Genomic DNA, 12,184 nt, shown 5'->3' on the forward strand with positions numbered 1-12,184 from the left:
GCCTTTTCCCTCCAGTATGGATGGGATACAAAGTCTTTCTTCATCAAGATCACTGTCTCATTGGTTATTTCCCATTTGCAGAGATCAATCATTTGGATAAACCATACTTTGTGTGTGGCAATCCAAGTGACTGTCATTTTTGAAGAGTACACCCCGCCTTTGGCCTGAGGGATCCATGTAACTCTTATGCTTCGCAAGCATCGATATCTCTTTCTCCAATGATTATTGGCATCTCTTTACAGTCCCGTGGTTATGGGCATCCTTTCAAGGTCTGGTTGTTATCAGCAAAAGTCCTGTTGTTACAGGCATCCTTTGGTCAGTTCTAGTTGTTACTAGTCTGTTCCTTTCAAGTCTCGTGGTTATGGGCATCCTAGTTTGTTCCTTTCAAGTCCGGTGGTTATCGGCATACCCCTTCAGATCCAGTCAAGATTCCAACCATCGAGTTGTGAGTCCTTTGTTTTCCGACCTCGAGTCGTGAGTTTCTGATTTTTGTCGTGAAGATTCCAACCATTGAGTTGTGAGTCCTTTGTTTTCCGACCTCGAGTCGTGAGTTTCTGACTTTTGTCGTGAAGATTCCAACCGTCGAGTTGTGAGTCCTTTGTTTTCCGACCTCGAGTCGTGAGTTTCCGACCTTTCGTCGTAAAGATTCCAACCATTGAGTTGTGAGTCCTTTGTTTTCCGACCTCGAGTCGTGAGTTTCTGATTTTTGTCGTGAAGATTCCAACCGTCGAGTTGTGGGTCCTCTGATTGTCCAACCGTTGATTTGAGAGTTCTGAGATTCCAACCGTTGAGTTGTGAGTTTTGGGGTTTCCGACCTCGAGTCGTGAGTCTTTCAATCTTTGAGTTGTGAGTTCTGAGTTTCCGACTTTTAGTCGTGAGTGTCCTAACCTTCGAGTTGTGGACGTTTGTCGTATACTCCCCAAAAAGTGTTCTGGCAAACTAATCTTTTGCACCTGCCTATTATAGGCATTACAAGGCTTTTTCTTTCCTTCGAGGAAATCCTACGGGAATATTACAGTTACTTGCTGAAGCTTGTTAAGTGGAGGCATCCAAAAAGAAAAAAGAAATGATACAAACATCTGTCACCTGGAGCGCAAATTTTCTGGTACTTTGGTATTTAATCTTCTTCTACCTCGAATGTTCAAAAGGCTAACGCCAATCTCACCTTCAGGTTTAAGACGATTAAATAGGGGCAGCTGTTGCACCCCAAAATTTGCCCATCTCTAACTGGCTTAGGCTTTTGCATCCATATGCACATTTCCATTAGGGCATCTAACATTCATGCATTCATTAATCAAATAACCTGGCATTGGGATTAGGGATTTCGAAAGCATGAGGCGTGTATTGAAATTACAGTCTAATTCTTCTGATGTTTCCAATAGCAAAGTATGAAATCAGGGTTAAGGGTTTATTTCCCTATGGTTGACCAAAGGAATTGTGGTTTGATTCCAGGACCACTGTTGAACCATGGTGCAAGATGAGGGACCTGAAAATCGCATGGTACTTGGGGCATTATTTGTGCTAATAATATGCGAGTTTGGTTTGAATTGATGAATCGAATTGAATTAAAAGAGTTTCGTTGAAGATGTGAGTTTATGGGAATTTGTTCATTATACTTGAGGCGGATTTAATTCCAAGAGTAATCAAGGTGAAATAAAATTCTCGAGCATTTGTATGAGATGCCTTGGTATTCGGGTTACAAGATTTAAAACAATTCACCATTATTCATCTTATATCTAAAGCTTCCTCCTTCTTTCTCATAATCGAATATGACCTTTCGTTTATCATTCAAAATTTCAAGATTGCACCAAGCCATGTCCATACATTCCGATTCAAAATATCCATTCATTTCAAAATCCAAATTCAAATACACAAAAGTCAATATATTACAAAAAGCTCAAAATCCCATTCATGTTCATGGTGAATCATAAAAAGTCAAACTAAAGTTCCATTCCAATAAAAGGGAAGTCAATTACAAGACAAGGAAAAATCCCTACAAGTACAAATATCTTGTTATTGCATTACAAGATTATATCTATTTCCTAGATCCATTTTTCTCCAAGTCTTTGAATCACTCCACCTTGCATAGTGATTGCATCCAATATGTGAATCTCTTCAAAGCCTTTCACTCATCACCGTACATACCATAGCCCTGCATAGTAAAACAAAACAAAACAAAACTTGTCACATTCAAAACCAATTGCAATTATCCTTCAATCATCACTACAAAATCAAAACAATCATAATATTCCCTGCATCTTACACTCCATATTCAAACCGCTCCTGCAAAGAAAATCAGCACACTCATGTTCATACTATTCAGAATTCAACACAAAGAAAATCGGTCCAAGGAAAACCAAAGCCAGTCCATCAATGAATTCAAACAGTCAGCACAAGGCAAAGTTATGCAGAAAATTCAAGCTGACAGTCTGCAATATCTCAATTGGAGTATTCTGTCCCATAGGGTATTCCTCATGTGCAGTTCAGCTTATATCCATTAAAGCACAAAGTTATTCATTCCAAAACCAATCACCGTTTCATTAGCTTTTCTAACTTTCTAACCTTCCCTAACTGTTTTGAACAGAATTCAGTTTCAGTTACAACTAGCTAACCCCCTAACAGTTTCATAATTAACCATTCTTTTAAGCCTAAGCCAATCTCTAACTAACCTCTAAACAGCCCCATTTCAACTTCTAACAAACTTCTAACTGTCATAACTTTCATACAACCGACATAACCACTTTTTTTTAACTAACTTTCAACACATAACAGAAAAAAACAGTTACTTTCAAACCCTTAAACAGATCTCTAACAATCCAACCTCTAACTCCCTAACTCCTCTAACAGAATCAGAACGGAATCCTAACTGAAAGTGCCAACTCAGCCTAACTAACTCTAACAGTTACTAACCGATTTCTCTAACAAACTCAAAACAAAAATTTCAGAAGAGAGAAAGGGGTGAGAATCAAACCTGAAACCTATATATTCTGCTCCTCCTCCATTCAATCATGGACACGCCATTTCCACCAATTCTCATCTTCATCACCTCCATCTTTTTCTCTTCACCACTTCCCCCATCACCTTCATTCATCTTTGCAATTCTACCATCTTCTTCACCATTCATTCATCTTCATCTCCCTTCATCACCTCCAACTCTTTCATTCTTCAATTCACTGCAAAATCATCACCTTCTGAGTAGTCCCACACAATTCTTCATCGATTCATCTTTAAACTCACCCCTCCAATCTTCAAATTCTTCAACGAGCTTCAAGAGTGCCTCACACCGTTCTTCATCTTCATCACTGTAACTTCATGATTCTTCATCGCACATCTCCATCATCTCCGTAGATTCTGCAGAAAAGAGAAAGTGAAAAAAGAAGGGGAAATTCGAATAGAAAAGAAGAAAAAAAAACGAAGAAGAAGGGAACGATTGAATGCGTTTACCGATCGATGTGAAAACGAAACGAATCTGAGAGAGACTCCGATCGAAGAACGAAACTCGAATTGGAGAGATGAGATAAGAGACGAAGTCGGAGAGGCGGAAGAGAGGCAGTTGTGTTGGTTGGTTCACGGAAGCGTTGCCGGAGAGGGATGAGACTCCGGTGCCGTCGCGAATCCACGAAGAAGATGAAAGTGAGCAAAGCGAAGGAACTGATGATGAGAGGAGACGTCGTTGATTCGTAGTGTCATCCACGAATGGCGCCTTGGAATCTCGTCGGAGAGAACTCGCCGTCGCCGCTGTTGAAGGAGAGTGAGGAAGATGAGTCTTCAAGGAAGCTGATGCATCATATGAGTAAAACCCTAAATCCCTCTTTCATCCATAAATTTATTTAATTAAATTCTTTTTTTTTTATAAAATAGGAAATCTGATAGTTGGATCAACAACTCTGGGCTGTGTACGAATTGCTAGACCCATACCCCTTGAGCCCAATGCACCTCTGTTTGATACAAAAGTTATACAAAAATCACCATTGGGCCAGTTATAGATGGACCCTACGCCTGTTTCTAACCTCACCATTATTTTCAATTTTCACCCCCTGAGCCCATGCTTAAGTGATAGATTTTAGGGTTTTTTACTTAGTTCTTTTTGTTATTACATTTTTTAGATAATAAAAAGCATGTAAAAATCATAATTTTCTCATTAGAATTTTTAGATAATAACAACATCTAGAATCATAATTTTTGTTCGATTTTTAGGTAATAAAAATGACATAGAAAACTCATAAAATAGTAGTATTTTTTAGACTAATTTTGTACTAACACCTGAATAGTTTCTTTTATCATTTCCATGTTATTTTTGTATGATCGTTGTGTGATTTTGTTACTCGCTTTTGGCCATATTTTTGGCCTATCTTGTTTATACCATTTCAATGCTCCCTTTAGAATTTAGTCACCATGTTAACATTAGATGTAGATTTAGATTTGTAAATGACAACTAGATTAGAGGATAGGTTAGTTCCCCTTGTTCATTCTTTTCTTTTTCAACGTTAAAAAACTTAATAATTACTGATAAGGATCATACCGTTTTGTTTTTGTGGTAGGAAAGAAATGATGGGGGCGTAAGCCCCGATGTACGTTCTTTCCTACTTAGCGGAAGAGAAATGATTGAGGCGTAGGCCTCGGTGTATTTCTTAACCGCTATATAGAGAAACGATTGTGGCGTAGGCCTCGATGTGCATTCTCTAAATATTCAAAAAATGTATTTCTTAACCAATTTTTAGAGAAACGATTGTGGCGTAGGCCTCGATGTGCATTCTCTAAATATTCAAAAAAAATGGCATTTCTTAACTAATGTTTGGAGAAACGATTGTGGTGTAGACCTCGATGTGCATTCTCTAAATAGTCAAAAACAAAACTCTTTTTCTTGGTGTGATCTAAGTCGCAAAGTAAATCTCCCTTAAAAAATACTCAACCAGAAAACATTCAAAATGATTAATAAAGGCTTTGACTTAAAACAGAGTAAGGAAGCGATGCGAAGCCCTGTAGAGGGTCTTCGTCATCGTGGAATTACAATAAAAGACACAAACCAAACTTTTGCTTTTCTTTTGCCTTGTTAGGCGCTTAAGAACAAGTTAAGTCCTTTCCAAAAGTAGGCGTATAAGTCTCCAAAGGTCGAGCATCGTGGATTGCGACATTAACCTCTGTTCAACTAAAAAACACAAAACAAATGGAAACTATGGAGCCGAACTACGGTCGCTCTGATTCCTTTTAAGGGATACGTAGGCATTGGGTCGCGGGGCCTAAGCGAGCACACTTGTAAATAATTCCTTCTTTTCCCCGTATTTCTTTTGCATGCATTCATATTTAGGTTTTAGACATAGATACACCCTTTAGATAGAAACAAACATAGGTGGATACCATCGAGTACGATGGGCGTGAGGGGTGCTAACACCTTCCCCTCGCGTAACCGACTCCCGTACCCTATTCTCTGGTCGAAAGACCTTGTTCTTATTCCGAGTTAGGTTTCTGATATTCCTTTCCCTCGATGGGATAAATATATTAGTGGCGACTCTGATTCCATTTTTCGCGGTAGCGACAATGGGGCACCTGAAAAGGTCCATATCCCTCTTCCATATGACAGACGAAGAGCGGTCTCTCAAAACTCGTGATTCCCCAAGCAGCTTAGGATGTAAGGAAAGTCGAGCAAAATCATTTCATCCCCAGCAGGGCTATGTTCCAACCCTCAACTCAGTTACCAATAATCTTTGGTACTGTAGGGTTCCAATATCAATTCACGATGATGGCTCAAGATCACAAGCAACGGACCCCAATGATCCCTCTCCGGTTCCACCAAGGGCCTTTATTTGGCACTCTTTGCATATAGAATCCATTGCATATAGCATTTGCATCCTCAAAAGCGTAACATATTCGTCAAAAGCGGAACATTACGCCATAGAAAAAGTCAAACATGCATACAAAGCGTGAGCCAGATAATGCAAATCATCCCTCAATCAAGACAATGATCCATCCCCGCATAAAATGTCCTTACAAACTCCAACTGATATCTGCTACTCCATTACAAATTTCCTCCACCCACGGTGCCGATACTTGGTCTTCTCAATCCCCAGCCTAAGTGTTTTCAATAATCTTCTCTTGCTCCAACCTCATTGTTTATCCTCATCTTTTCCAATTCTTGTGGATCGTAGGTCCGTTGACCTTATCCTCATCTTTTCATTTCTTGTGGATCGTAGGTCCGTTGACCTTATCCTCATCTTTTCATTTCCTGTGGATCGTAGGTCCGTTGACCTTATCTTCATCTTTTCATTTCCTGTGGATCGTAGGTCCGTTGACCTTATCCTCATCTTTCATTTCTTGTGGATCGTAGGTCCGTTGACCTTATCCTCATCCTTTGCGTTCTTGTGGATCGTAGGTCCGTTGACCTTATCCTCATCTTTCATTTCTTGTGGATCGTAGGTCCGTTGACCTTATCCTCATCCTTTTCATTCTTGTGGATCGTAGGTCCGTTGACCTTATCCTCATCTTTTTCACTTCCTGTGGATCGTAGGTCCGTTGACCTTATCCTCATCTTTTTCATTTCCTGTGGATCGTAGGTCCGTTGACCTTATCCTCATCTTTTTCATTTCCTGTGGATCGTAGGTCCGTTGACCTTATCCTCATCTTTTTCACTTCCTGTGGATCGTAGGTCCGTTGACCTTATCCTCATCTTTTTCATTCCCTGTGGATCGTAGGTCCGTTGACCTTATCCTCATCTTTTCATTTCCTGTGGATCGTAGGTCCGTTGACCTTATCCTCCTCTTTTTCATTCTTGTGGATCGTAGATCCTATCATCCTATCAAACCCATATTTTCCAACCACAGTTTCATACAACAATCATTTCCATTGAGAACCTTGTATTGGCACCTTGGCTACGTTACAAGCTATCACCATTCAAATCCAGTTATTCGCTGTATATTTCTCCACCAGAAAATCAAAAATTCTCTTTCCCCAGCAGATATCAAAACAAAAAATAAGGGTAACACTTACACCACCTTCCCTCTAGGACAAATTTCTGGTACTTTGATATTTAATCTCCTTCTACCTCGAATGTTCGAAAGGCTAGCGCCAATCTCACCTTCAGGTTTAAGACGATTAAATAGGGGCAGCTGTCATACCCCAAATTTGTCCTACCCCTAATTTATTTTTATCGGGCTTAAGCTTTGCATTTCATCTGCATACCTCCATTAGGACATTAACATACATCATTCATCGTTAACTAATAATACAACATAGGATCGAGGATCTTGGAATGTAGCGTTTTGTTCATGATCACCGAGAACTCTCTGCTCATCAAATTACAAGGCTGTTATCTTCATCAAGGTTGATTTTAGGGCTTTGTATGGTCGTTATGCAGTCTATTTCAGTATTCGAGGTTTCACCTGAGTTTATCGTCAAAGCAGAAATTGGCCCGTCTGATTACCTGTGTTACGAGTCATATATGCTTTGGATTTGATGCAAGAGTTTGGTAAAGAGGGTTATGGTGTTCTAAAGTCACTTCTAAGTTGGAATTAACTTGCTAAGAAAAAGATGACTTTTGGTCAAAGTCAACCATGGAAGGCTGACTTTTGACCAAAGTCCATGTTGAGCTTATTTTGGTTTCCATCTTATCGGAGGTTCATCATAAGGTTCGTCATTGTTTGCAAAGGAAAGAGAATTAATTCAACTTTGAAGGAAGATTTTGACCAAACTTTAGGTCCCTCTTAGTCCTTTTTGGGACTTTCATCATATCCATTCAATAGAAGTGTAAAACAGAAGCAAAAGGCTGGAAACCTGAATTGAGTCAGCGAGAACATGTTTAAAATTCAGAGTTTATTACAAATATCATTATCACTTTGTATTAAGGAGTTTACACCCAAAGTTACAAACATAGCCTAACACCTAAGTCTCTCCTTGTTGCCTCATACCATTGAAGCTTCACGACAACCATGCTCTTCATTTCATGTCCATCATCAAGTGGCAAGCTGAACCGAATCCCTGCAACAGATCTGTATCATCAATTCTGAACCTACTCATTCAATATACAATGTCAAACTAAAAAGAACTTCCATCATACACATGTCCAAAGCTGCCAATCTTCACACTTGCATACACTAAAGCCTACCACGTCCCTGCACATACAGCAACCAATACAAGCAGCCAGCACCCTGCATACAATTCATTCAACCACACAAAACCAGTTCATTCAACAGTTTTTATAACAGCTACTAACAAAGTCTTTAACCATTTTTACTAACTGTCAACACAGCATCATACCTGCCACCATGAAAAAAGCTGCATCAGTACCATAGTCATGATAATAAACACTATGCTAAGAGATCCAAATATATTCCATTACAAACATCATCCATACAAAACCGTGTCATGCCAATTCACATGTATGATTCATTCCCACTTCATGTCATTTTCAAACCAATCCAAAAAAACAGTCAGAATAAGCCCCTGCAACATTCAAATCCACACACTCAACAAGGTAAATGCCATACCATAAAGTCTGCAAAACCAAAACTAATTCAAAAATTCAGTTTATACCTGTACCAAGTCAGTTCAGTGCAAGCTCAGCTTCTGAGACCCTTAATTAGCTCCATGTAAATCTTGCTCCCAAAGTTTGCAAAGCCTTAAACAATCCGGTTCCTATCGGTGCTCCTTCCAAGCCATTGAAGAATTTGGTCCCTGCATAATTCACCATCGCCACCTACATCAATTCAAACAAAGTCAGCCTCAAAGAAATATCACACCAACATTTCTCCACCAAGATTCACGCAACCTGCAAGTGTGGTTCAAAATAGCAAACCATTTCGTACAGAGTATGCCAACCTACTGCAGCCATCACTTTTGAAGGTATCAAACCTGCTACAAAGCAAAACAGAACTCAGCTCATAAACCTTCAAAACAAAACCTGCAAATTCCCAGTTTTGATTCAATACAAAAAAAAAGAACCATCCTAAATAACTAACAGGAAACCAGAAAAATCAAAAGAAACATATTAGTCCCACATTCAAGGAATTGAAAACTATGCTGCAATCATATCAGTCCCACATTCAAGAAATTGAAAAAAACCTTACAAGCTATGATCCTGAGTCCCACATCTAAGAGTTCATACTGATTGCCCAATCATTGCCCTATAAAATCAACTTCACCCACCTAGAAGTGGACACCTAAGCACTATCACCATCATTGTCTCACTTGCAGACTTTGAAGGAAGGATCGTGAAACCCCAGTTCAAACATTCTCACTCCCTGCAACCTCATTTCCCTCACCCTCTCACCAAGAGCTCTCACACCATAACTGTTAGAGTTTCAACATCTGAATCTCTAACAGATGAGCTAAACCACATCGCACAGTACCACGATCGTCTATCGCTCTCAAGCACAGAAATCACAACAACGCAACTCGCCACACACAGAAATCCAGAAAGAAAATAGAAGAAGGTGCAAGAGTAATTCACAGAAAGAAGAGGGGAAGATTACCTGGAAGCTAGTTATTATCTCATCGCCGGACTTCTTCTATCTTCACCATCGTTGAAAGGCCACCGGAGCTACTCCGGCAGGTAAGTCGCTCCTCGATCCTTCTTTGATTTTCTTGTGGTAGTATGGTAGATTGGCTTTCTATGATCATTTTCCCCAAAGTCTTGATGCTTCCTAGTTCACCGTCGCCATTGAATTTGAACTTCTAGGCATTTAGGGTTTCTAATCAGACTTAGATTTAGGTTTTTAGGCTGAATCCAGGAAAACCGAGGCTGTTTGGTGGTTCATGTTGAGGAGAGGAGGCGAATAAAGGTTTGATTTTGGGATGTGGCCGTGCTCCGCCGCCTTCGGCGTGGCGGAGCGATGTCCGGCAAGCTGTATGAGGGTAAGAACGAGTTTGAGAGAGCCTGAGGGAATGGGAATCTGAATCGTTACGAGACTCCATCCGAGCCTAAACGCACCGTTTTCTTTACTCCCCCTTTTTTAGTTTTAATTTTTGTTTTGTTTCTTGATAATTGAATAATAAACTACTTGGGCCTACGAATTACTGATCACACTCCCCACTGGCCCATCACACCACAGTTTTGGCAATAAAATAAGTCTGTGACAAAAAAGGCAGTGCTGGGCCATTTCTTTTGGGCTGGTGCGCCCTTGTTTCTACCTGCACCGTTGATCTCACATCCACACCCCCTGGGCCCATTTTGTTTCTATTAAATTTTAGGTCTTACATCTTTTGGTAATAAAAAATCAATAAAGAAAATACTAGTTTCTTGATTAGATTTTAGGATTTAATTTTGACACTTAAAGGAATTCTTTCGCAAAAAACCCATAAATATGATAGATTTTTAGGTTAAATTTGACACTTTGATATTTTTTGCCTTCATTAATAACTCACAAAAATAATAGTATTTTTAATTCATTTTTGTGATATATTTTGACTTGTTCTTTTTCATGCCATTTTCAATATTCCACTTACCGCTTTATTTTTCATGCTTCTTTTAAATCCTAACCTTAGGTAGAAACCATGATAATAATAAGTAGAATTCCCCATCCATATTAGGCTAGTTTTCTTAGGCTAGTTCTTTTTCTTTTCAACTTTAATCCATTTAAAAATACTTGAATAAACTCCCATAAAAAACACCAAGAAAACTCATAAAAAATGACTAATAAATACTTTGACTAATAAAAAGGGAATGGAAGCTTGTAACTTCTCTTGCTTAAGGGATGTTCGAGTGCTTGGAGCTCCCTTGCTTAAGGGTTCCATTCAGGCGTAAGTTCCCAACCTTTAAAAAACACAAACCAAAGAGTAATTCGAGTTTCCCTTGCTTAAGGGATTTCCTCGAAACATTCAAACTCTCTCTCTCTCTTCTCTCGCTTTCTTAGGGGCACCGTTATTTCCGCTCCGTTGCATCCTAAGCTATCCCCTTGTGCAAGAGCGCGAACGTTAACGCCGCCCAACTAAAAAACACAAAAACAAACAAAACTATGGAGCCGAACTACGGCGCTCTGATTCCTGAAAAGGATACGTAGGCATCAAGTCGCGGGGCTTGAACGAGCACATTTGTAAATATTTCCTTCTTTTCCCCGTATTTCTTTTTGCATTCATTCGCATATAGACATTAGACACACCCTTTAGATAGAAACAAACATAGGTGGATACCATCGAGTACGATGGGCGTGAGGGGTGCTAATACCTTCCCCTCGCGTATCGCAAGACCCTGTTCCTTCCTTTGTTAGGTTTTCTGATATTCCTTTCCCTTATGGGATAAATATATTGGTGGCGACTCTGTTCATTTTTCGCGAGCGTGCGACACCTTTGTAAGATAACATAGGTAGCAAGCTTTCCCCCTTAGCTTAGGTTTTCCTCATGCATTCTTTAAAACACAAACCACACTCTTTGATTTTTCTCTTCAGAGCTTGTTATTTCCGCTCCATTCCCAAGCGTAAGACTCCAAAGGTCGAGCAGCATAGTGCGAATGTAACTCGTTCACCTAAAAAACATAAAACAAACATAAATTAGTTAGCCGAGTTACGGTACCTCTGATTCCTCAAAAAGGATACGTAGGCAGCGGGGTAGGGCCCGTGCGAGTATAACTCTTTTTTTCCCTACAATTTGCATTCATACTAGTTCAGTTTAGGCGTAGATTTGTTACACACCCATATTTTAAACACAAGCGTGGATACCATCGAGTACAATGGGCGCGAGGGGTGTTAATACCTTCCCCTCGTGTAACCGACTCTCTTACCCTTTTCTCCGGTCGTGAGACCGTTGTTTTGTTTTGTGGTTTGCTGGCATTCCCTTCCTTTTCAGGATAAATATGTTAGTGGCGACTCTGTTGATTTTTGCGGTAGCGACATATGGTCCCAGAATGGAAAAGGTATCATGGTTAAAGAGGGCAAAACATACATCTTTCAAAAACAAAATCATTTGAAGTGGTGGAGTTTAAATTTAAAACCAATTTAAATTAAAATAGAAAATCAATCTACAAAATCTAAAAATTGTATAAAGTTAAGAAAATGTATTATATTTGGATGTATTTTCATGAAAACTTCTCGAATTGAATTAAATTTTAAATTACTTTTTAAAATTAACCAAAAAAGTGAGATTGATTGTGTTACTTCTAACACAAAAATTGTTTAGGGAAATGGTTGAAGCACTCATTTTTTGGATTGATTCTTGGTGTAGTCCCCCCTTGTGAATCTCATTCAAGATCATGATGTTA

Source organism: Vicia villosa, linkage group LG3 (genome assembly GCF_029867415.1).
Source record: "Vicia villosa cultivar HV-30 ecotype Madison, WI linkage group LG3, Vvil1.0, whole genome shotgun sequence".
NCBI classification, from domain to species: domain Eukaryota; kingdom Viridiplantae; phylum Streptophyta; class Magnoliopsida; order Fabales; family Fabaceae; genus Vicia; species Vicia villosa.